Source organism: Leptosomus discolor, chromosome 1, assembly GCF_034619465.1.
Source record: "Leptosomus discolor isolate bLepDis1 chromosome 1, bLepDis1.hap2, whole genome shotgun sequence".
Lineage (NCBI taxonomy): Eukaryota > Metazoa > Chordata > Aves > Leptosomiformes > Leptosomidae > Leptosomus > Leptosomus discolor.
The window spans coordinates 50,818,297-50,844,971 of NC_141391.1; positions in this window are offsets into that span (position 1 = coordinate 50,818,297).

Consider the following 26,675-nt stretch of genomic DNA (forward strand, 5'->3'; position numbering starts at 1 on the left):
TCAGTAAATCTTAACTGAGATCAATTTTGTCTTGGATTAATTCCAAAATTAGAGCACAGTAAAAGCACTGGGGACTTGACCTAAGGTGCAGCTTCCTGGGTCGCCTGCGTGCTCCACAAGAAACACACATCACTGCTGTCAACCAAAATTTCAGCAATGAGCGTAAGGTGTCAGGAAATAACATAAACTGACAAAGGGCCTAAACAACACCAACACAATATGTCTTAAAGTTGGATTTAAAAGTATCTTCAGAAATCAGTGTAAATTCTTTAGAAGACAAAGTGATTAGGCCAGTCAGGCACCAGCTGATGGTGGTTTAGGTTATGGGAGCTTTGCATTTCGCAGTACCAAAGGTAATTATCAGCTATCTGGTAAGCAACAATGTGCTGCACCCCTATGATATGCTGTTATACAGAAGAAGAATTGTGTACAAATCTAAAACTAAATTCTGTCTTTTCTAAAGGAACATAAATCTCCTAGCTCCATTTCAGTTACATTCAATGTCAAAGAATGGCAAATATAATTAGTTTATGTCCTGTTATGGCAAACTCAGGAGCAGGTGCACAACTGTGCTCAGTTGAATAGTATTTTTCAAACCAACAGCAGTAAGAATTTCAAGCATTTCCACCTGCCTTGTGATCACATCCTATCTTGATGACTGCATCTCATCAGTACACTACTTGTAGGTTGCCTGGGGACAGTCCATCTGGGTACGTTCAATGGTATGTTAACCTGTGAGGCATATATGCCTAAGAGAGCTTTAAAACACTCTGGCTAGTGTACTTGAGTGTTAAAGCCAGACTGTGAGAATGCAAGATGAATCTGTTCAGGAAGCTAATCTTCAGGCGTCGAGATGCTTTTCATGTAGAATACAGATATAATGCATCAGTTCATTTAAAAAAAAAATATTTTTTTTTCTTTCTGCACTACAACTAGCAAAAGGTTCTAGAGGTTTCTCCTTGCTGTTTTCTCTACTTGTTCAGTTGAGCAAATTTTATCACACTTAAATTAGCATAGTTTTGGATATATCCCTATATTCATGTGCAAATTATGTTTCCATCTTGAAGGGTGACATAATAACGTCTTTAAATTTTTGTATTTCAAACTGATTTTTTTTCTCTTTCAGTCTTGCTACTTATATCTCACTGCAGCCCCTTGGGAGCTGTGCCTTTTTCTTTGCATTTGAAGGTTTATCTTGCAGACAGGTAAAAGGAAGTAGCCTTTCTTTGTGAATACTCACACACTTCTGCTCTGACACAGATTATATTTTATCATTCTACTGCTTGCACAATTTAAAACCACCGGCAGTAAACTGTGATCATCCCAGTCCTGAACAACTTACTCAAGCATCATTTTGATTACCTCTAATGGGAGGTTGGTTTCAAAGGGAATTTTAAATCAGCCGAAATAAATGTGGTCTATAATGTTGAGGATTACCTGCAATCCCTAGCTGATCCAATATTCCAGAAATATCTCATGTACAAAATAATTTCCTTTTGGGTTTGGGAAAAAAAAAAAAACAACAAAAACAACAAAGATATCAAAGTGCTTTGTTTATTCTTATCATTAATTTTAATTTAGAAACAATGTATTGAAATTCAGTCAGAATTTGAAAGCCTACATCACGTCAATTCAGCAGCTAAATCAGTTTTTTAAAATGTGATATAACATATTTAAACAGTACGTTTTTATAAACTACTGCTGCCTGTATGATATTTCTGCTAGATAGCCTCTTTACAATCTCCTTTTAAATCAACAGCATTTCCTTGCATTTGATTTGTTTTCAGTATTATTCTGATATAGCATTAACCATTTCAATAACTATATGTTCTTACTTTTTTTGGTGTAATTTTAGACAGAAAAAAAAGTTTTTTTCCATAAATAACTAATAAATATTCTATGAAGTACATTAGAATTATGAGTTTGCAGTATTATAAAGCTTACACATATTGAAAAAAGAAAATTTCTATTAAAAATAATGGAAAAATGCAAATATGAGATAAGTGAGATTAGAATCAAGCACTTATACCTTTTGTGAAAAGAAATTGCACTAAGAAGTCATTACTAAAATAGCTTTGTGACCTAAACATGATGTACTTTGTGTTGAAGTAACACAAACCTGGCATTTAGATTTCATGTTTTTAAATGACGTGGTGGCGAACTCAAAAGGCTTTGTCAAGTGACATCTTTGCATCGTATTCCAACCTGTGGAGAATGCCTATAGCATCATGCTGTTGCAATTTTAGAAATTATGTGGTGACATCAGTCTACACAAGAACAAGATAAATCTCAAAGCTTAGAATAGCCAGAAACGGAGGAAAATATTACTCTTACAGAATATTGTATTGAGAATAATGATAAATTTTATATAAAGTTCTCTGTTAAATTGTGGGGTTTTTCCCTGTCTGTATTTCAATCCCCTATGAAGGTCCATCATGCTTTGCACGTCCAAAAACTACTTCAGATTCTGTGAATTCACAATTAGATAACTCAAATTACTAAGATTTCTGGAAAATGGGAAAATATGTTTTTCATGGGAAAATATATTCACTGGCGGTTTTCAATTTGAAAATACTATTGATAAGAACTGTGCCTGAAATTTGTCATTTCCAAAATTAAGATAATATTGACTGCTGTTGTCCTTCTGTTTCTTTAAACCCATGCTGGGAAATTAAATATGACATTTGAGTGGCAGGCCTCCTGACTTTTTGACAGAAATAAGTAGCCTCAACATGCCTATGAAAAATACAGTAAAAGTTCAGGCTCTAGAAATAAAAGTTATATTACTAGATCAGCCTAAACTTTAGAATACAAACTTAGAGCATTTATTTCATCTTCACTTTACTGCGTCAGTATCCCGGGAATAATAAAGATTTTTGAAGACATAACATCAGAGCAATAAATAAATAAAATGCATGAGGATAGTGGAAAATAATCTCAGAAGCTCACAAATGCTAAGGTGAGCGAAGTGAGAAAATAGTTGCAGTCTAATGCTGCTTTCCATGCACGCAGTGTAGGAATACATTCCCATTTCTTCTGGGAATAATATCCAGAGCACCAGTTGTCACTGGTGAACTTTCCATACACTATTTACACTTGAATATAAATACAGGAATATCACTTTCACCTTTTAATTCCTTCTTAGGAAAGTAAATCTTTCCTTGTAGGCATGCAAGGATATACTAAAGGTGCACATGCACATCGGAGCCAGTATTAGGGGCTAGTGTAATTAGCGTCTTCATAAAATTCACAGTGCTGAACAGAAAATGTGGAATAGGAGGAGTGATTTTCTGCTTCTCTTATTTTCAGGTTTTATTTACAGTTCTTTATATTGTACGTCTTAAAATAGAAGCAGCAGGACCTATTTGCCAGAAGGCCTTCTTTATCTGTTCTTAGACTAAGAAGTATAAAAATAGGAAGCAAATCAAACAGGGAGTGAAATAACAGTGTACTGGGAGCAGATGCCAAGGTGCTGGCAGCCGGTTGTTGCAGGGGTGGCCTCTATTGGAAGAGCTGTTGGGAGAGAAGTGGTAAGGTTGAGCCAGGGGAGGGGGAAGTGTTATTGTTATGTTTCCTTTTGTTTCTCCCCACCCAAATATAGTATGATTGACAGTAAATTAAATTTATTTTCCCCAAGTCGAGTCTGTTTTGCCGATGAAGTTAATCGGTAAACGATCTCCTTGTCTATGTGTCAACATATAACCTTTCCTAATCCTATTTCTTCCCCCTGCCATGCTGAGGAGAGGGAGGGAAGAAGCAGCTGGGTGGGAATTTGTGAGTTAGCCAAGGCTAACTGACCACAAACAGTTTAAATAACTTTGTTTTCTTGTGTCTAAAATTATACATCAGCTGTACATTAACCTGTAATATTACCTGTTAATAACATTAACATTAAGCTGTACATTAAGCTGTACATTAACCAACAAATAAGAATACACAATTAATAACTGAATATTTTTATTTACATCAAATTTATCTATCATTTACCACAATGTTATGTAAATATACATTTTCTGCACTACTGAAACTTTTTCAAATACATAGATAATAATAATAATAATTATTATTATTATTATTATTATTATTAATAATAATAATAATAATAATAATAATAATAATGGCGCATAATACATAATACATAGTACATAATTTAATTAATTCAATAGTTGCATTAAAACCATGTTTGGCACTTCACAAACATAAGTAGGAACAATTTCTGTCCTCTTAAATGAAGAGCAGTATTTCAGTGAAACTCATTTGAAACAAATTTTAATGAATTAAAAGGTAGGAGCCTGGATTATGGAAGCCACTTTAGATCTCTACATAGTTGGTAGAAAAAGGTAAGCATCTTTGAGAGGTAATTCAATTCACTCTAAATGACTTGTATAAGACATCCACCTTTCAACAGCTAAAGTGAAGTGAGACTACGCCTTCCACCCCCCAAATCTGATTTTTCCAAAGATAAGCACTACATGAACACCAACAGTAATATTTCATAATCAATATTCTGCTAAATTCATGTTCTCCTGGCTAGGATCTTGATATAAATGCTGCAAAATACATCTACAGTTAATAAAAGGAAAGGAGACAGACAAAAGTGATGATGCATGTTTGTTATTCAAGAAGCCCATCATCATGGATAGATCTCTCATAAACAGACATATAGCAAGCATATGTGTTCTTCTGTGGTGTTAGGTGTCAGAGGTGTGGTGCATAGGACTGAGTACTGAAGATTACGTTACATCTCTCAGCATAATGGAATTTATGTTAGCTGTTTTTTGCTTTTTGCAGTGAATCAAAGACAAATTCAAAGGTTGGAACTGGAGTCAGGGCTGGGTGCGTGTATGGAAAGCAGAGACATTAAACATCTTCCTGAGATGAAAAATTCAGGACAAAAGAGCTCCTTGAAGATTTTTCTCGGAGATACCAGAACATCTCCCGTATTCTCCAATTACCCTGGGCAAACCAGGATAACTGGGACATCTGTATTCCCCAACTACTCTGGACAAAAAAAAAAAAATAAATTTGTAACTTGTCCCCAGTATGGGTACTTTTAAATATGCTACTTTTAAATATATACTTTTAAATAATATACTCTTAAAATAATCTGGAAAACAAACACATACAATATAGAGACCGAAAACTCAGCTGTCCTAACCAAATTTACAACAACCTGCATAAATATGCATTACAGTGCAAATTTAAGGGGAGGAGGCATGTTTAGTCCAATTTTTACACAAAACCAAACAAGGCATTACCTAAGGCATCCTATGTGACAAACTAACATCCTACCTCTGTAAAAGTAATTCATTCACTTACTCCTTATTTTTCCCTACCTAATTTTCAGTGGTATTGCCTCAGTTGAATGTCTGTTTCGCTGTGTACCTGTAATACATTCTTCAAGGTAACTGGATTTCAAGTGGGTGTAATAGGGCTCAGTTCATCTCATCTTAAAATAGATAGCTAAAATAGGCCAAATTAAATGGAAGGGTAAACTGCCAACTCAGGTGGGGATTTCTGTACTGTAGGATAGTAGAGTTCAGCAAGGTGAATCCCACCTCTGGTGTACTACTTTGAAGATGTTCTATCGGTTATAAAAGTGTGTAATTGCCAGTGTGCATGTGTGTCTGTATGTGCACTGGAGGACTCTTTTATCAATTTCATTGCTGTTCCTCTCTTTCTTATCTACAAAGACATGAGAAATTTATGTTATCAAACATGAGGAAAAATGGGCACATAATTGAAGTAAATCAATCGGAAAAAGTCAAATTCCTTTAACTCAAAACAAAACTTTAATGAGTAGGGTATTCAGCTACTATTTAACTATTTATCAGCTAGATTCTCTAGAAATTTTGAACTACTTCCATAGCTTAGCCTAATTCTGATAGAAGGTTAATATGATTATACGAGAAGATTTGAGTTTGTTTGAATTTATGTATGTATATATATATATACATTAAAAATTGCATCAACTTTCAAAAGAGATAAATTAAGGGATTAAAAACTGTATCTAAGAGCCATAGTTGAACATTTTTAACAGCCCAATGTCCAGGATAGCTCAACAAAATACATCAGGAAAAAAAAAAAAAAAAAGTATATTTATATTTCTCTTACAGTAACATGTAACATAAGCCTAGTGAGAAAAGATGGTTTTGTATTCTATTTTAGCAGGTAATTAGCTAAATGAGTATAAAATCTAATCTGTAATAAATATAAATTTTTATATGAATGGAAAGGAGAGTTTAGCAGTCCTCCTTTGCTATTGAAAATGCTGTGAAGATAGCAGGCCTAATCAGTGAGGTGCCTGCTTTTTTAGACTAGGTTGCTATGTGAGTAACCTCAATAATATCTTATATGTATTTTTCTAGAAGTCAAAGAGGGTGAATGCCTGACTACAAATGTTTTTAAAGTACATAGAAACTGTGGATGTCAGAAAGAAGATTTCTGATATACCAGAGCAGACTGCCTGTGGAGATCTTGATTTTACTTATTGCAATGTTCTAACTCATTAAAAATAATTTATTTTATAAAGAACTGATTAATAGCTAAGTAATCATTTCATCACATGCATTAAGTGTTCATGAAGAGGTGTGTATCAAAGCAATAAAGCACTGATTTCACATATGCCCATACCCTTAGAATAGCATGGGTACAATGAAGAAAACAATTTTAATTACATAATGGAATATGAAAGAAATAATGTACAATTATCAGTAACAATATAAGAATAACAGATATGGATTGGGCAGGAAAGCTGCACGTCATAAATTCATCAGTTGTGATGTTTCTGTGTAATTTTGAGTCTACTCATTTGTAGGAGGTAATGTCCCTCCACTACGTTTCTGTTGCTATCTTCCTTGTTCTTATCTCTGACTCTGACTAGACCGAATCCATCTGCCCATTTTACATGATAAAAGAGCACCAGTTAAGGCTCTTACAGCTGAGCAGCAAAACTCGGGGGGGGGGGGGGGGGGGGGGGTGGCGGGGATGAGTGTGAGGGGAGGCGTGAGGGAGGAAAAAAAAAAAAACAAACAAAAGAGAAAAAAACAATGTTTGTCTTAAAGATCCTTCTTTAACTGAATGTTTTCAAAACTTTTCCCAACACAGTGACGATGTATTTTGTGAAGTCTTCTGCAAACTGAAGTCAATATATTACTAGAGACTTATATGAATGCTTTGTTCTACTCCGTATACCTTCTGTAGACCATACACATTAGCAATAACATAGGTCAGATTAGATGATAAATTACTGTGATTAAAGGCTATAGTAAAAAACCATTATTTAAAACGATGAAAATTGTGCATATATAAAAGCATTGTTAATGATATAGAAAATGTCCTGATATCTCCTCCTAGATAAACACAGAAAATGTAAATATCTACTCTGGTATTCTTTGATTTTAGCTGAAAAACTAATGTATTAAATATAATGTGAGAAATATATAGTTCTTCCTGCAAAATAACTTTGTGGCTGTGAAATTTTAGTTTAGATTACCACTAAGAATTGTATTCAAATTTACATAAAATCTATTCTTCTTTTTAAACAGCACTATATAATTAAAATATCCCAAAGAAAAGACAGAGAATGGGTCACCTGGTTTCTTTGTTCTTCTCATACCCATAATTTCCACCTAACAAGGCAGCACTCTAATCTCAAGATTATAGGCCATAGGAAGAAGTAACAACTCCTTTCCTCTTTGCTGAATGTGACTAATGATACAAAAAAAAATTCAAGGTCCTCTGGTTTAAGGAGCTGATGTTTGAACGTTAGCTTGCAATCAGGTGGTTCTCCAGCTCCTGCTATATGACCTGGCTTTCATTTTTATGTAAAACAGGTACTGAGTAAAATACAAACCCAATCCTGCCAGAACGTAGGTAGAATACCAAATGTTTGAAGTGTGACATGTTATTTCTCTAGTAAATTAAATAATTCTCCTAGTTATTTCTCTCTGTCTCCTAGTGTATTTTCTTTCTTTGTGCTGAAGCCCGGCCATTATTTGTATGCAGTGCATTTAACAATAGGGCACATATTTAGTGTATTGTCAAGGATGTGGATTATACTTAGGCTCACAGTTTCATTTAATTCCTATTTGTTCCTGGATTCTCAGTAAATGTTATAACACCAGTCTATTATGAAAAAGGTGGGAAAATAGACACAACTGCTTTTAGTGAGGTACCTGATATATCTGTACTGTGTTCAATATAATGCAAGAATCAGGGAACTCAGGCAGAAAATTCGTGACAAATCTGTGTGGAAGTGAGTGTTGGACCACTCAGATGCTTTATGGATGTGGTTGGAAAGTGTGGATGTGGCTGGAAAAAGATCTCATTCTTTTACTCAGAAGGAGTGAATCAAGTGAATTCAAGCGTCCCACAGTTAAATACCAGCTGGTGTGTTATTTTCTCGGATTTCGATATTAAACTTTATTGCATCAGTTCCATCTAATTCTCATTTACTTTCATGACTTTATTACTGAAAATAACTAATATTTCTTATCTTAAAACAACAAAAATCAAAACATCTCATACCTCAACCACCCTGCACCAGCCCTCACCTCCCACAACTTTAAGTCAAATTTAGACTGTAGACCAGGAAGTATGATTTTACCACTACTTGGAAAAGTCCACAGGCTTTGTCTTTACTTTACAGTGCAGGGTCTCAGGAGTTGTCGGGCTTGTCTTGGCCTGAGTTGGGTTTAGTCTGCTTAAGTTGTTATAGCAAATGTTTTGTGGTCAGGTGACTACTATCCAGACGATTAGTTTAAACTTAACTGTGAATATGTAAGTCAAATAAACATATGCAATCAATAAGTTAAAAGTATTAATCCTTTATATTAATTGGCTGGAGAATACATATTGCGTAACTTTAATGTTATAAGTGAAGATAATCAGACTTTAGCAGAAAATCAGTAAAAAAAAAGTGGATTATTTTAGAAAAATGCATAAAAATATCCTCAAGTACACATAGACTGGATTAAGGAAAAAGAAAACTCCAACATCAAAATCATGTTCTTCTGGTGAAGAGCTCAGGATGAGCTGAACTTCCCCAACACTCTCATTCTTGAGGAAAGCTATACCTATTGACTACAGCACTGAGAGCAAGATTTGAATGGTGTGTGTAACTCCAAAAAAATCCGGATAGATACTAGAAAAATGCATGTGTAAAAATTCAGATCATATTATTTATGAGGCTTTTCTGTAATAATAACATAGTTTATACAATTAGTGTTAATAACACTATAACCAGAATAAAAATATTAACTATGTACTTTGATTATACTACTAAAACTTCAATTAACAACAAATTCTTAGTTCTGCATAGGTGTGTTCCCTTTTTCCCATAACAAGATTTTTACTCTAACAAGATATCTGAATAATTTGTGGAACATTTCTGGTTTAGACTAGATGTAAGAAAGAAATTCTTCACCCTGAAGTTGGTGACGCACTGGAACAGGTTGCCTAAGGAAGCTGTTAATCTTCCATCCCTGGAAGTGTTCAAGACCAGGTTGGATGGAGCCTTGAACAACCTGGTCTAGTGGGAGGTGTCCCTGCCATGGCAGGGGGGTTGGAACTAGATGTTTTTTGAGGTCCCTTCCAATCCAAAACATTCTATCATTCTATGATTCCATGATTCTCTGATTCTGTGATTATTGGATCATCAGCTTTTCTATCACATATAACATATTTTAGATCTTAATTTAAACAAATTAGAAATCTTCCCAATGGCTTTCCACAAATATGTCAGTGCCCTTTAACAAACAAACACTCAGTAAGAGTCAAAAAATTAAACGTGCTTTTTCCTTGCAAGGTTCATGTTATAGAACTTGTGTTTTAGCACTGAGGAATACCAAAGTTAAAGACCTATAGTAATTATCATCTAAAGATGCATATGAATGCTTGCATAATATTTAACTAGCCCTCAAAATGACTCATTGGTCCACATTATTAAGACAGTTTGATGTAAAATAACTTTTAAGGAAGTAATCTTTTAATTCACACTGTGGGATTAAAATGACAAACTGAACAGTAGCTCTTTCATCTTGAAAGGCTTGTTATGGTGGAGCATCCTATGAAGTCACTGAAATGCCTAGAGGTCAGCTAAACCAAATCCCAAAGGCATAGGACTAGCTTAAGCCATTCACGCTTCAAACAACTCAGAAAATATATCTGTTCAGATATCTGTAGTCTTGTCAGCCATACGTTATGATCTGAACGAAGCCTGGTTAATTACCAGCCAGAAAGAAGATACTTCAACCTGTGCTTGAAAAGGTAGGTAACAACAAACTAAAAAACCCCACACAAAACCACCCAAACAGTTACTTTTTATTCCATCTGGAAAAATACAATCCAACAAATGATTATTTTATTCTCAGGGATTTATGTAAGTGGATCTTCTATGGAATTAAATTTATCTTGGGTTTTGTATATTTGAGCTAGAAGTTAATGTTATTCTAATCTTTCTGCTTCTGTAAAAAGCCTGGTGAATATGATTCTGTTTACATTCATATTTATGAATAAATCTTGAATCAGCTGGATGATGGAAAACCATATTAATGAGGAAATAATTTGCTGTATGCAAAAAAAAGGTAAGTAGTTTATTTAATTAGCTATGCAGCTGTTTAAAAAGAGAACTACATAATAATTGACTGAGAAAACTCATCACTCATAAAAATTTTCCATCAGCTCTTTCAGAAAGGGGAGTAACAAATAGAAACATTTGTAATTTGGAGACTCTTATGTATGGAGATCTCTAGAAAGCCCAGTTAACATACTTACCAGGTTACGTTATCTTGGTCTCCCAATCATCCTGACATCCTGACCCTACCAAAATGCACTTTAGCTCTCTTCACATGTGTATCAGGCAATGTATGGAGATGGTGCATACATGGGTCTTGTCATACAGTGCAGTTGAGATGTCGCTAGTGGGACTCTTTGAAGACTATGACTTTGCATGTGTCCTAGACTACACTCGACCCAAAGTGTAAACCGTTGCTGAGTAACTTTATAAAGTATGTTGTTATAAGTAGCAGATGGCAATAACAAGCTGTTATCAATGCTTTTGATCTCTATATATGTATGTTTACACACATACATATACGTCTTTTAATAGGCCATTATTTTTAAACAACAAACTATTCAATGACCTCAAACAAGGATGCGTGTCTGACTAGGTTATGTTAATACAATCAGGAAAAAAAAAAAAAAAAAAAAAAGAAGTCTTTTAGAGAAAATTGGAAGATAGCTAATAGGACCCTCCAAAAATGCAAGCCCAAAGTGATAGCACAAGCCCTGAAAGTGCATGAACAGAACACTAATAGGCCCCAAGGGTTATAAGCACTAGTCATCAGTGGTCAGTTACTCCTCATTAGTGAATGGAACCTTGCAAACTGATGAAAAACAGTTTTAGAGATGAGCTATGTATGCTTAACTAACTTTTCTTCACAGGTTGTCCCTAAACAGCTTTTATTTGGTTTACAAGGTTGATTTGGTAGTGACAAATAATTCACCATTTCTGATTAATATATATAAACAAATACAAAATAAATGCAAAAATATGCTAAGCAGGGTCAGCACAAGAAGACAGAATTTAGCATCACCATTGTCAGGCTTTCCAAGGATAAGAAGAAGAAACTCCCACAATCAACACTATATTCCTCCCTGCAAAGGACTTCAGACATTTCACTGTTGTTCTTCTTCCCCTAGAAAAAACATTTTTTATGACCCAGAGTGACAGGATAAGGGTGAGCATGTCACCGATAAGGAAGACACTAGGAAGTGCATGGATAACAGTTTAAATTGTTATTATTGTTGCTGTTTTCTCTGAGTACAATTTTTTTTAAATTCCCTTCCTTTTCTACAATGATTGGACCTGTGATAATAATAATTCTTTGATTAGACTGTTATGATATAGTTAGACTACAATAGATTTTTGATTTCACATAGAAGTGTTTCTGTAGCCCACATATGTTGCATGAGATGATCTGGTCCACCCCCCTGAGTACTGGTTATTAAATCTGACTGCAACAGGAAAGAAGATGAAAGAAAAAATAATTCAGAAAATCTTGCTGTAGAATAAGCAATATATTATTTTAATGGACGCAGTTTAATGGATTGTATGTAACAGAAGGGAAGCAGTGAAAAGAGGCTAATACACAAAATCATGACATTAAATAGGTGTAATGAATGCCTTTTTCTCCCGTACCCGAAAATACATATTGTATTACATATCATATTATAATATTTTATATTACAATTACCAAACTCTGTATTTTTTAATCTTCTAAATCAAGCGATTAGCTCAAAAAAGTTGAACTTTTGCCTTTTTTCAACAGATATATTCTTTTTTCGGAAGCTTCTACTATTTTATAATTCTCTGGATTGTTCCTTTGCACCTCTGAAGATGGACATAGTGAGCCTGGGAAAAGGAAAAACGGATTACTCCAATAGCAAAATGAAGGAGGAATGGGTATGTGAACAGAGTGATGAGAAAGAAAGCAGAACCCTGTGGGTATTGTAGAAATTTGTCTGTGAGGAAGACTGCAAATTTCTGAGCAGTTGAAGTGAAGATTTGAGGAGCTGAATAGAAGTAAAATGTTTAATGGAAAACTGAGTTCAGAGGAAAGAAAACCAGTTACCAGAAATAATAAAGAACTGAAAAGGAAGAGGATTTCTATCTAAATGCAAAAGTCAATGAAGGTTTGTGATTAAAGTGAAGTTCACTGATGTTAAAGCACTCCTCAAAAGACAAAATGTGAAGTGAAGGTCTTACCTCATGCCTTATTGTCAGAGAGAGATCTGTCTTTAATTATAAATCTCTCAGAGGAAAATAAATGAATAAACAAAGAAATCAGAGAATCAGCGAATCATAGAATGGTTTGGATTGGAAGGGACCTTAAAGAACATCTGGTTCCAACACCCCTGCCATAGGCAGGGTCACCTTCCACTAGACCAGGTTTCTCAAAGCCTCATACAACCTGGCATTGAACACTGCCAGGGAGGAGGCAGACACCACTTCTCTGGGCAACCTGTTCCAGTGTCTCACCACCCTCACATTAAAGAATTTCTTCCTAAGATCTAGTCTAGATTTATCCTCTTTCAATTTGAAACCGTTACGCCTCATCCTATCACTACAGTCCCTGATAAAGAGTCCCTCCCTATCTTTCCTGTAGGACCCCTTGAAGTACTGGAAGGCCACTATAAGGTCTTCTGGAGCCTTCTCTTCTCCAGACTGAACAACGCCAACTCTTTCAGCCTGCCCTTATAGGAGAAGTGCTTCAGCCATCCGATCATCTTTGTGGCCCTGCTCTGGACCCGCTCCAACAAGTCCATGTCTTTCTTGTACTGGGAGCCCCAGAGCTGGACGCAGTACTCCAGGTGGGGCCTCACCAGAGCAGAGTGGAGGGGAAGAATCATCTCCTTTGACCTGCTGGCCAAGCTTCTCTTGATGCAGCCCAGGATGCAAATAGCTTTCTGGGCTGAGAAAACTGTCAGGACATTAATTTTATTATCCACCAGCACCCCCAAGTCCTTTTCCACAGGGCTGCTCTCAATCCACTTCTTGCCCAGCCAGTATTTGTCCTTGGGATTGCCCAGAGCCAGATATAGGACCTTGACTTGACCTTGTTGAACTTCATGAGTTTTTCACGGGCCCACCTCTGTAGCTTGTCAAGGCCCCTCTGGATGGCAAGAACAAACAAACAGGTGAGGAGTCCACTGCAAGGAGTCAGCACTTTGCCATGTCTCTCGTTTTCTAGTCGGTTCACAATTACCTGTATTTGGCAATTTCTGGTTCACTGCAGAAGATGCTTAGATGATAGAGATTTGAAAGATCCTTGATTGTGCTTTACCCAAGGATAAAGAAATGGATTTTTTTTTTTTGTGAATTGTTGGGTTCTGTTATTTTTCTATGTTTCTAAGAGTTTATTTATTATTAACAAACTCTTCTGCTTCCACTGTGTATGTCTCAAAAAAAGCTTATTATTATGAGGTAGTTTCTGGTTTTACTCTTTGTGAAAAGATGAGAAAATATTTTTATCTAGGCAAAACAGGTTATTTTTTTTTTATTTTCATGAGTAACACACTCTATTTTAAGTTACATCTATAGAAGAAATGAAACACTTTTCTTTTACTTTATACCGTGGACTATTTTGGAAAAAAAATAACGTGGGGGACAATAGTCTTTGATTAATAAAGTTTTGAAGATATTGATTGTTGGAGGAATAATGATTTGTATTACAATACCAGTCAAAGTTGTTTAAAATACAAACATTTTAATTTCAAATGTCATGGTCATTATTTTATATTTCGTGGCCAAATTCCTGTGTGACAAAGGCACAGTAGACATGGAAATATATTTTATAAATCTGACCATTCCCCTTTTAAGATGACAGTTGTCATTCCAGTCAGCTATTCTGGCCAGCGACAGGAAAGAGAAAACTGTGATCCAAAAGCAGAAGGACCTCAAGTTCTGTACCCTTCCAGTTCATCCATGTCTGCTGTGCAACGTAGCTGCATGCTAAACTGTCCTCAGGGATCTCTTAGTGCATTACAAGATATGAATGACTTTGTTTGCTGTTACTACGCTAAATGATTTCTGAGAATTACCATTGCTGGGCTTTACCAATGTGGTTTTTCTGCTACCTTTTCAATGCTTGTTCATCTCCTTTTCCTTCAGGATAAGGAGCATGTTAATGTCTTTTTTTTTTTTTTTTTTCTTTTTTTTTTTTTAATGTGAAAAAGAATGTGTATGTTATTTCTGTGTAACCACCAGCACTCCCCAAAAGACAATTTCTCTTCAATTATCAGTTTGTCATTAAGTGTGGAAAAGAATATATATAATTTCTCATTGGTGTGTAATACATTAATATAATAATTCTTGATTCTTTAAAATTGTCTATTCTTATAATTTTATAATAATCACAAGATTCTTGCTCAGAAATTTTTGTAGGAACATTAAAATTATTCTTTTAGTGTATGTTATCTTTCCCTTACCAAATATTTTGGACACATTCGTACTGCACTGCTTTATGTGAATCATTTCAGGATTAATTTCCTCATCCTGTTTATTAATGTAACACATGTCATGTCCTCTTTCTTGGGGAAGATAATAAAAGGATTTCTGCTTTTTGATTATAGGTGTTCCACTGCAGAATCAGTTGAAATTTGTAATGTTGTGTAAAGGTATTTACCTATCAGCAGGAAAATCATTGAAGTTATCTTTGTTAAATATTTATGTTTTGAATATTCTTCCCTTTTGTGTTTATGAAAGTGTGTATCTCTTTCTCTTAAAGAGGATTTCATCATTTATCTTTAGGGAGAGAGTTTTGAAAGCAACTTAGAAGATGTGCAGTCCTGATTGATAACATACAAGCACTCCACTATTGTAGACAAAAAGCTGGAGGTCAGATATGCAATTTCACATGCTTTCTGTGTGGCAACGCTTTGGTTGCTTGGTGGTAGCTGGTTATTGAGAGTCCAATACTGTTCTTGTTGAAATAATAGATAAAGCTGGATTAACCTTTTCAATTGAATTAGTCTTCCTAATGACCAGATCCGAACAAACATATGTATGTGTATTTTTAATTACATATACAGTAACATATTTATATTTCTGGGGAGATGCTAACCAGTGTCTGTTCTTGCTGAAGTCCAGAAGGGATGGGAGACCTAACTCCTGTGCAAAATGCTTTACGTCTTCTCTCAGTTTTTACATATTCATTAATTAGACTTATTTTACATATATGTTCCCAGATATCTAAAAATGGATATTTTAAATCTTTCACTGGATTTGCAACTCTTGCTTTCAAAACTGCTTCATCATTCTGAATAATCTTTCAGTATTCAATTCAATTTCTCTGAATAAATTACAATTATTTTAAGAGAACAACTTTAAAAGAAAAGAAACATGCTGTTTCTAACTAACTCTTAGCAACAGACGAACTGTTTTATCAGTTGTACTCATAGTATCATTTTCATCTTCCCCATTCTTTCTTTTGGTTATAAGTGTGACAAGTCTGTGGAGTGCTCTCTGGTGCCTTTGTCAAATCTTTCTGTGGACATTTGATAAATCTCTTTCTACAGATTTTTTTTTCTTTTTTATTTCCTGTCTTCTCTTCTTTACTAACATGATATTCACATTATGATGCTCCAATTAAACTAGAAATGTCTGTGCTTCCATAGATTTGAATCTCACCAGTGTTTGTTGGAACTCTTCTCCCATTACCATTTTACTACCTATGTATTCCTTTTTTTCTACTGAAACGGAATTGCTGCTGAATTGTCCTTTAATTTTTTTTCAGCTATTGAGCTACTTTAAAACTCTCCACTTGCTTAGGGCAAGATCAAAGAAAATTGTGTATATATTCAGAAGCTTCCTTCACATAACAGAAGAGAATCAAAATGTAAAGTTACTGACAACACAACAAAGCAATACTGCAACATCGCTTACTGGGAAAAAGTATCCTCTGGAAGATTATTAAGGGTGCTTATGAAAACAAGGAGTGAGGTAATTAGATTTTTATTTTTTTTTCTGGTGAACAAATTTTATTTCTAACATACCTCATGAACAGAAAAATTATAAAATAAAACATTAACAGAAACAATGTCAAGGTCATTCTAACCTAAGACAAGAACAGCTGGCATTAACACTTTAAAGAAAAAAGGAAAAGAAAAAAAGAAAAAGTATCCTAGAATCAGCTATGTATGTAAATCAGTTTATCTCTTCACTAAAAAATACGTTAAAATTGTATAAATAAACAAATATTGACAAAATCTGCCAAACTTTGAAAATTTTCTACTGCTTCCCATTATACAAAATGATGCCAATGATTCTGAAAATAATTTGACTGAGCGTGTAAGAAAATTATGCTCACTAAACTTCCAGAGTACTATTAGTAATCAGTGTAGATCTTTATTTTTCTTATGATAACAGATCAGAGGCTTTATTACTTTGTTGCTTGTGTATTAGATATTTTTAGAAAATTTCTTGTTGCTGCAGTTAATAAAATGAGTGTCATCAGAAAAATGGGGAAGGTGTCTTTGTCCATTCCATTTTCTTAGTGAGGATGTTATGAAAAACTAGGTAAGGAAAGAGAAAAAAAAGAAGGAAACTAACAGGTAGAGAAAACAACCCTGAAATTAGATGTTATCCTGTGTGAGACGATACAAGCAGGATGCATGAACAACCACAAAACCATGGAATAAATGCAAAGATTTAATTTATTTTCATTACCTCACCAATCAGGGGATCTCCAAAACAGCACCCAGGCAGAGGCACACAAGCAGGGATGCAGGCACCACAGAGCTCAGTCCATGCTAGAGGATCACCAAACCTGCTGTTTTCGCCTGTATATCAGGGATTCACACCCTGTGTTTTGATCTTTCCCACAGCAATGCAGGAGTCTTAAACATGTTTGATAGGGTGTCTCAAAGTCTACCACAGGACTGTGTTTTCTAAATGCAAGAGTTCTACTTCTCAAACACACAAGACTAAACAACAGTTAGTATGATATATGTGTTTTTCTACACCCCAGCTGCAAGTCGCTTGGGCATGTTCACAATCCTCATCAACCTTCCTTTATTTTCCCACATATTCATTTTGGTGCAATTCCGTGGCTGAAAGAGAGGCAAGTGTCAGGTCTTGCACCTGGGAAAATACAATTCAGGAGTGCAGCACAGGCTAGGATCTACCTGGCTGGGGAGCAGTTCTGTGGAAAGGGACCTGGGCATCCTGGTGAACAAGCAGCTCAATGAATGAACAGTGTGCTGCAGCAGCAAAGCAAGCCAACAGGATACTGGGTTGCATCAGCAAGGCCATCACCAGCAGAGACAGAGAAGTCATCATCCCACTCTACTCAGCACTTGTCAAGCCACACCTGGAATACTGTGTTCAGTTTTGGTCCCTGATATGCAAAAAAAGATGTGGACAGGCTGGAGAGGGTCCAGAGAAAGGCTACAAAGATCATCAAAGGACTGGGAAGCCTGCCATATAAGGAAAGGCTGAGAGAACTGGGTTTGTTCAGCCTTGAGAAAAGAAGGCTTAGGGGAGAACTTATCTCCATGTTCCAGTGTTTAAAGTATGGCGACAAAGAATATGGAGACTTCCTTTTTGCAAGGAGACACATGGAGAAGATAAGTGGTAAAGGGTACAAGTTACTGCTGGGGAGATTCTGCTCGGACACAAAAGGGAAATTTTTCACAATGAGAACAATCAGCCATTGGAATATTCTCCCCAGGGAAGTGATGGATTCCCTGACATTGGACACTTTTAAAATTTGGCTGAACAAGGTGCTGGACCATCTTGTCTAGACCGTGCTTTTTCAAGAAAGGTTGGACCAGATGATTCTTGACATCCCTTCCAATCTGGTATTCTGCAATTCTATGATTCTATGAAGTATAGTTAGAATGAAACCTGATGAAAAATCCCAGAATACCAAATTTATTTTTTTTTTTGTTTTTAAGCTTCTGGGAAAATTTGACAGGAAAAAAATAAAGTGGCAATTTTTGACTAAACTTCTACACAAACTTCAAATGGAAAACAGCAAAGCTTTAACAGTTACAATCTCTTTAACCACATAATCACAGTCACATTTCCCGTGATTCTATTACATTTAATTGTTGGTTTGAGGTAAATTTATGATCTCTACTAATGTGTCATACACACCACTCTTTTTTTACTGAGCTCAGGCATGTTTGTGAAGAAGAGGGCAAGAATATCAGTGGGAATAAAAACCTATGATAAATAATAATTTTAAATAAATAGCTAGTAGTAATATAAAGAAAGAAAGTGAACAAATTAACAGAATTGAAAACAGTAACAGAGACACAGAAGAAAATTAACTAGTTGAGATCTGATGGTTAATAAGAAGGAGAGTGACACCATGCTATAGAAACACTTACTAACAATTCAGCACTGTCCAATTTGGTAGATTTCAAAGTTAACATAAAACCATAAACAGAAAAGTTCTTTTCTATGGGATGTCTTGAAGTATTACAAGCTTTACCCTAACTATACCAGCTACTGCTTGTTTGTATTAAAAGTTGAAAAGGGCTGGTTTGTTCAAACTGTCACTACAACTAGCATTAGCTGTGGAAAAGGTCAAAAAACAATAATAGCTAAGGGGTCTCATTTTTTAAAACAGGTAACAAAAGAAGATTTGTTCTACTTTTTCCATATTGTTCCAGCAACAGACAATGATCTTTTTTTACTGACAGGCAGAGATTTAGTTTCGAAGGCAGAGGAATGAATGATGCAGAATTCTCGGTTATGACAGTCTTGTAAACAATACTGGGTTTTGTAAGCTTTCTTTTCCTTTTTTTTCTTTTTTTTTTTTTTTTCAGTTGTAAGTGGGTGAATTTCTGACTCTGACCTCAGATATATATGTTATAAGGACAGAATTGAGCTAATCCAGAAAGGATGTTATATCACGTTTGGTCTTTTATAAACAAAACCTGGTTTAATCTCATAGGAGATAAAAACAAAATACATACAAACCCTGTACTGAACCTGCCTACTGCAGTTTTTTTTTCTCACTTCCTAGATAAAGTCTGATGCAAAATATCTTTAGAAAGATTGTACATTATTTTAGCTGGGCAAATCCATGATCCAGCACAATGATTTAAATACCTAACACTACTTCACCATTTGTGGTTTTGTTCTTTTCTTGTTGGTAGCAGTAGTTACTAATAAGTGGTTATTAGCCTTAATTATTCCCCTAAAGTAAGATCACCTTGTTCTTTAAGGAAACTTTGAAGGATTTCACAGCATCAAATTCAAGTGCAGCCTTTACTATCATTTGCCATAGCAAAAAAGAAGTGGCTTTGAGATCCTAACATTAATAGTAGAAACGAATCTGTGATCACCTGGTTTGATGACTGTTCTCAGCTGAGGCTATTCTACAGCAATATTAGTAGTAACGTTCTTAGTAGATTATTCATCTGCAAAACTGCTTGCTATTAATATGACTACTTTTATCCTCTGTCTTATGATTTCTGATTTTAACAGGAAGATTCTGTCTTCATGATACAATTTGCCAGTATTTTTTTTTTCCTTTTGAAACTAATTAGCTGAAATTTCAATTGCTGGAGAAACAACTCATTGTGCACAGTGTCATACTGGTTGCTTAAAAACTGTTTATTTGTTCTGCTTTATTAGGACTTGGAAAAAAAAGGATGATTCTACAAAATGCAGACTTTTTGCACGCTCATTGCACATTTATTAATCTGACTGTACCTTGTACTCAGTCAGACCTTTCTGTTCTGAAATAGTTTTCTTTGTTCTCATCCTCCCTGTTTATCCACTTCTTTCCTTCTTTAGATAACACAGACTGGATATTTCCTACCACATAGTAAACTTTCCTTTTTGTGTGTAGTAAAGACTAAAACTAATAGATTTAGACATGTCAGTGAAGACTTTGTAGTCATGACAAATAATTGAAAACATGTTCATCCCAAATGCTACCCTGCTCTCACGGTGAAAAACCACAGGAAAGGTGCCATAAACAGCTGTCTTGGGATTCCACTGTTGCCAAGAACACAGCTAGTGTAATTCCATCAGGTTATCCTTGGACATAGAACTGACTGGTTTGGAGACACAGCAAATCTTATGAGATGCAACCAGCAGTGTACTCTAGTGGACAGGAACTTCGAGGGCAACTAGCCTGCACACTTCATTTAGGGTTAGACAGACACTCTGGAATTCTGTCTAAAATAAAATATTATTTGGTTATCTTGAAATTGCTGGTCTGATGACTTGCTAGCCTGGTACTGGGAGCAGAAAAAGTTCTCCAACTTTGTCTCTAAGCAAAAGTGAAGTACTTGAGGGGAAAAATAACATTACCATGCGTCTAGAGCTGCATCTTTACAACTTCTTCTTTGTTGTAAACTTCTAGACCCTAGTTGTCCTCCCTACTACTTTTCCCCTTCCATTCCCATTTTCTGGTGTACTCATGCCATCTTTTCTCTTGGTAACCCTAGAAAACTCATTTTCATGCAAATTGCGAACAATTTCATTGCAAATTTCATTGCAAATTTCATTGCAAGCAATTGCAATGTTTTAACTTTAATAGATAACATTTTCAAAACTGCTTAAATCCTGCAGATTTTCAGTTAACTTCTTGAGCTAGATTTTAAAAACTATGCTGGGTACTGATACAAGGACTACATACCACAATGTTCAGCACTATAGTAACTAGCTCCAAGATCAATTGTTTTGTGCAGATAGTGACTGGAGGAGAGTTAGTTATCTAAACTAGGGAACAAACAGCTAGAAGCAAATATATCAGCATATTGCTATTTCCTCTAAGAAATATTATAAGCTTACTGAAAATTTAGAGTCAGACACAATTTTCCCTGTGTTACTTTATACTTGTAAGTCGTAAGAGGGGAAAGAAAGCATTTTGGTCTCTTCACACTATACCTGGTCTGTAGAACACTCTTTCAGGACATGGAAGGCCTGGGTTATTTTGCTCTCCATATCTTAACATCCCTGCTACAAATCCTCTCAGTTGGATATTTGATGATGCAATTTATAAAATCAGTTTGATGCTCTAGATAGCAGATTGCTTGACTAAGTGTTTGCATCTCAATATGTTGCTGCAGTTTTAAATTAACATGCTATTGTTTACTCCATAGTTAGCTGAAAATCACTGGCTTAATCTGGCTGATGTCATATGTTAAAGTTTTTCATTAGCCCATTAGGAAAAATGCAAGCATCTGTCAAATACATCAGTAAGAAATTCAGTTTTGTGAATATTTGTATTAGAACTAAAGCCAGCTATGCTTTTGTAAATCAAAAAAATGCAGTTAAATAAGAGAAAATAACAAATACCTTTCTACAACTCTTTCCATAACTTTCAATGTCCTTAACTTTAAAGCCTTTTCCCCCACTGCTTAATGCACTGAGCAGAGCTGCAGCTGGTAATGGGACTCCACAGTGCTTTTGTCAAAGGCAGAGCTGGGCCTGATGGGCTCATCCAGATGAACTCCTCACAATGCTGGCCGAGGCCAGCCAGAGGCAGGGATGGGCACAGGTATCACCACACCATCACTGGGGCCAGGCTGGGGTTCTACTGAGCCAAAATGCAGTCCTGGCCTTGGACAGGGGGAATGTCCCAGGTGAGACTCATCAGGGAAGGGGAGTGTCCCAAGTGAGCCTCATCATGAAGAGTGAGGTTGAGCAGTGTCCTTGGCGCTCTGACAATTGGGTGAGCTAACACTTCCCTTTGGATCTTAAACATCTGAGTTAGATCCACCCATGATCTTGCACCTGCTGCCTTTTCATCTGCCTTAACTATTCTCCTCTGAGCTATTTTGATATGCAGTAAAGCATAATAAAAACTGTATATAATTGGCATTCCACATGTTATCAGATATTTCTTCTCAACATAAATGGCACTATTTGCAAAGTTAACTAAAAGCAACCTAGCATTATTTCATATCTGCTTTGACCAACGACAACTAACTGTTTTCTTCTCTCATAAAAGGTTCTGTTGAGCATCATTAGGGTTTTATTTTGTCATTTAATATCAAAAGCAGAAGTGTATGTACAGTCATGCATTTCTCAACGTTTTTAATGGTCCACTGCTAGCATTTAAAGAAAAATAATGCTGCTTTGTTGGTTTGGTATTTCTTCTTCTTTTTATTTTTTGGGAAGCCTTGTACATCTCTAATAAGGCTTCATTCAGCCTTATTATTATCCCTAGCAGACACAGAATCTTTGGTTCAGGGCTTCATCACATAAAATATTTGCTATTGTAATCCTTTGTCAATGAGACTTTTTTATCAACCCTTATAAGACTTCAGGCTATACAGAAATGCTGCTGTTTGAAATTAGACTAGCAGAAGATTAAATCAGAAAAAGATTAAATCTCAGTAGCATGTTTTTGCCTGATATCCGTGAATACATATCAAGTTTTGTAGTAATGTAAAACCTTTTCTGCAAAAATGTAAAATTCTGTGTAAGCCCCACCATTAAAAACTGTAAAGTGACAAAAAAAATCAGAAATGCATGAATTCTTCAATCTATTTTTTAATTGTGTGTCTTAATTTTTCTTTGTTTTTTTTCTAAGTGTTAGAGACAGTTTAATCCATGTTCATATCAAAATAATCATCAAATTGTCAAATATATAGAGTGGAGTGTCATTTGAAACAGACTTTAAAGCAATTATTATTTTTTTTTCCTTTGTCATGATTGGGGGAAAACAAGCAAACAAGACATAACAAGTCCATAACTTGCTTAATTCAAAATATCTGGAAAAAGTATCAAAGAAAATAATACAACCTGTCCAGATAGGTTCTTCCCTTTTACAAAGCAAGTGAACTTTTAAGTTCCATATTCTTTTCCTACCAAACCATAGAGAAGATAAACATACTCAGAAAACAAGGAAAGAGTTTAGCCTTGCTTTTGCTCTACATAGTTCATCAATAGTACTAGATTCATTAAAATCACTCTTGATGTGATGGGAAAGCATATAAGAAATCATTTAGTGGGTTGATTTTCAGTTAGAAGAAATATCACAAAGTTCTTCCCTTAATTTTTGTCGGTATTTATCGTATAACTGCCAGACTCCACTCCTACAAGAGTAGTATTACAATGTGTCTTTCATGCATCATCTATCACCATCTGACAGAACTGCTTTCACAGCACAGGCAAGCTTGGCTGAAATATAATTTATTTCACAAAACCAAGAGGTGGAAAATTAATCACAAAACTAATAGTTTATTCTCTTCATGGAGGGGACATCTTAGACTCAGCAGGCTAACTGGAACAGTTATGTCGTATGTCATGTGCCCTCCCTCCCCAAGGCAGTATTTTAAACTTCTCAAATAAATTTCACCTTCTTTATAAAAGGCTATGAAAACACATAAGGAGGAAAAAAACCTTTTTCCTTTCAGAAGGCTTTCTAGTGATGAAGTGAAGAAGACTTGTTCAGTGAATGTGAACAATCAAGAAGGCACAGAGAAGACAGGCACAAAAGATGTATTCATGAAGTTCAGGGAAGAAGTAGAGATTGACTAATTGTTACAAAAAAAGCTGGATTTATCTCAACATGAAGGAGATCAGAAGGTGGCCTTTATTTTAGATGATGGCCGTATCAGCTGAGTAGATCAGCTGATTGTGTAAAGGAATCAAAAAGGTGTGAATATCTTCCTTACCTAGCTATACTGGAATGGGAGAAATGTATATGTGGCTCAGTCTAACATGGAGTATCAAACAGCAAAACCAAAATGAACTTCGAAAAAAACGAAGGGCTTGATCTGGCTTCAACCCATGGATTCCTTCCTCATAACTGGGGATGCTCAGTATGGTGAACGTAAGCATATAAAGACTAGTAAAAGGAAGCATGCAAAAGCTAGAAGCAGGGCCAAGTGACTTGGGAGAAATACAGAGTCTTCATGCACACAAGGATGGGGTTAGGAAAACCAGAACCCATGTGAAGTTAAATCTGCAATGTATGTGAAAAGCAATAAGAAGGATCCGACAGGTAAATCGTTAGCAAAAGGAAGTCTAGGGAACATATGGGCCTGCTGAGGGAGCTGTCTAGTGTCATTGGCTGTGCTCTGTGAGGGTATGTGGAAGGTGAGACTGTCTTCTTCACTGCAATTATCCAATCAAGGACCTTTTCAATGCAAAGGGAATAATAAGCAAAGGGGGAAGCAAAAACAGAGAGACACAAATCTGAAAGACAAGGGATAATGCAGACAATACAAAAGGCCAAAAGCGTACAATCACTAACTGATGGGCCATTAAGAAACTACAGACACAGCTTTGGGGAGGACAAAGGTGACTTTATCACTCATAAGAAGGAAGCATGAGGATATTTGATGGGGGAATCTGTTGGACTGTGCAAAACTTAGAAAGGAATGTTTAGAGGAATGGGACTGTGGAGAAGCAAAGTGGTGAGTAGATAAAAAGGGATATAAAAGGTGTCAGTCCTACTCTGGCCAGTCAGTATGCTTGACTGCTAGCCTTCCACCTGATCACTGCAGTCTTTCCTATCTTCTTATCAAATCCTTTCTTAACTAACTGTGTAACCTGCCCAGTACATGTGTGAGTGCTTCCAGGACTAAGTGCTAGCTACCTGGGGGACCAGTGTGACTGAATGTGGGCCACCTGCAAGAGTCAGAAAGGGAATGTAGATGCCCCCAGGCCTGCAGTGCCAGCAATTGGAGCAAATGGATTCTCAGCATCAGTAGTTGGATGTGCCATAATTCTCCTGAGCGTATCACAGAATCACAGAATCACAGAATCACAGAATCATAGAATCATAGAATGGTTTGGGTTGGAAGGGACCTTAAAGATCATCTAGTTCCAACACCTCTGCCATGGGCAGGGACACCTTCCACTAGACCACATTGCTCAAAGCCCCATCCAACCTGGCCTTGAACACTGCCAGGGATGGAGCATCAACAACTTAATTAGGCAACCTGTTCCAGTGTCTCGCCATCCTCACAGTAAAGAATTTCTTCCTAAGAGCTAATCTAAATCTACCCTCTTTCAATTTGAAACCGATACCCCTCGTCCTATCACTACGCTGCCTGATAAAGAATACCTCCCCATCTTTCCTGTAGGCCCCCTTTAAGTACTGGAAAACCACTGTAAGGCTTCCCCAGAAGAGAGGTCCTCATACAGAACGTGCTCCAGCCTCTTGAATCCTGTCCTACAAACTGTGCCCAGAATGCCAGTTACTGGAGTGGGGGGAAGGGGGGCAGTGTGAGTGGACTGGGTGCCAGCTGCTGGAGACAAGACATGTAGGTGTCTCTGGACTGTAATGCCAGCTACTGGAGTAAGTGGATGTCTTAGGTTCAGCTACTGGGAAGGACCAACATGAGCAAGGTGAGTGAGGGGCTCAGGGCTGATGGCTGGAGCAGGACCATGGGTCACAGCCTCTGTGCCTGGTGCTGGCTGATGTGGGGAGCAAGCGTCTGTATGTTCCCCACACCTGGTGTGCATGTGTATCTTCCAGCAAACCTCAAGCTGGACCAGCTGCAAGTAGTGGGAGGGCCTGGGTCCATCATGGAATATCAGATGGGCAATTCCATGCTGGTAGAATCATAGAATCATTCAGATTGGAAATGACCTTTGAGATCATTGAGTCCAACCATCAACCCTATTCTACCAAGTACACCCTTAAACCATATCTCCAAGCACCACATCTAAAGGACCTTTAAACACATTAAGGGATGGTGACTCAACCACCTCCCTGGGTGGCCTATTCCAATGCCTGACAACCCTTTCAGTGAAAAAATTTTTCCTAAAGTCAGGTCTATACCTACCCTGGTGCAGCTTGAATCCATTCCCTCTTGTTCAATCATTAATTACATGTGAGAAGAGACCAGCATCTACCTCCCTACAATGTCCTCTCAGTTAGTTGTAGAGAGCAGTAAGGTAACTCCTCAACCTCTTATTCTTAAGACTAAATAGCCCAAATTCTCTCAGCTGCTCTTCATAAGACTTATTCTCTAGGCCTTTCACCATCTTTGTTGCCCTTCTCTGCACTTTCTCCAGCACCTCAATGTCTTTCTTGTATTGAGGTGCCCAAAACTGAACACTGTACCCAAGGTGTGACCTCACCAATGCCAAGTATAGGGGGACAGTCACCTCCCTACTCCTGCTGGCCACACTATTCCTAATACAAGCCAGGATGCCATTGGCTTTTGTCCTGCTGGACCAGCAG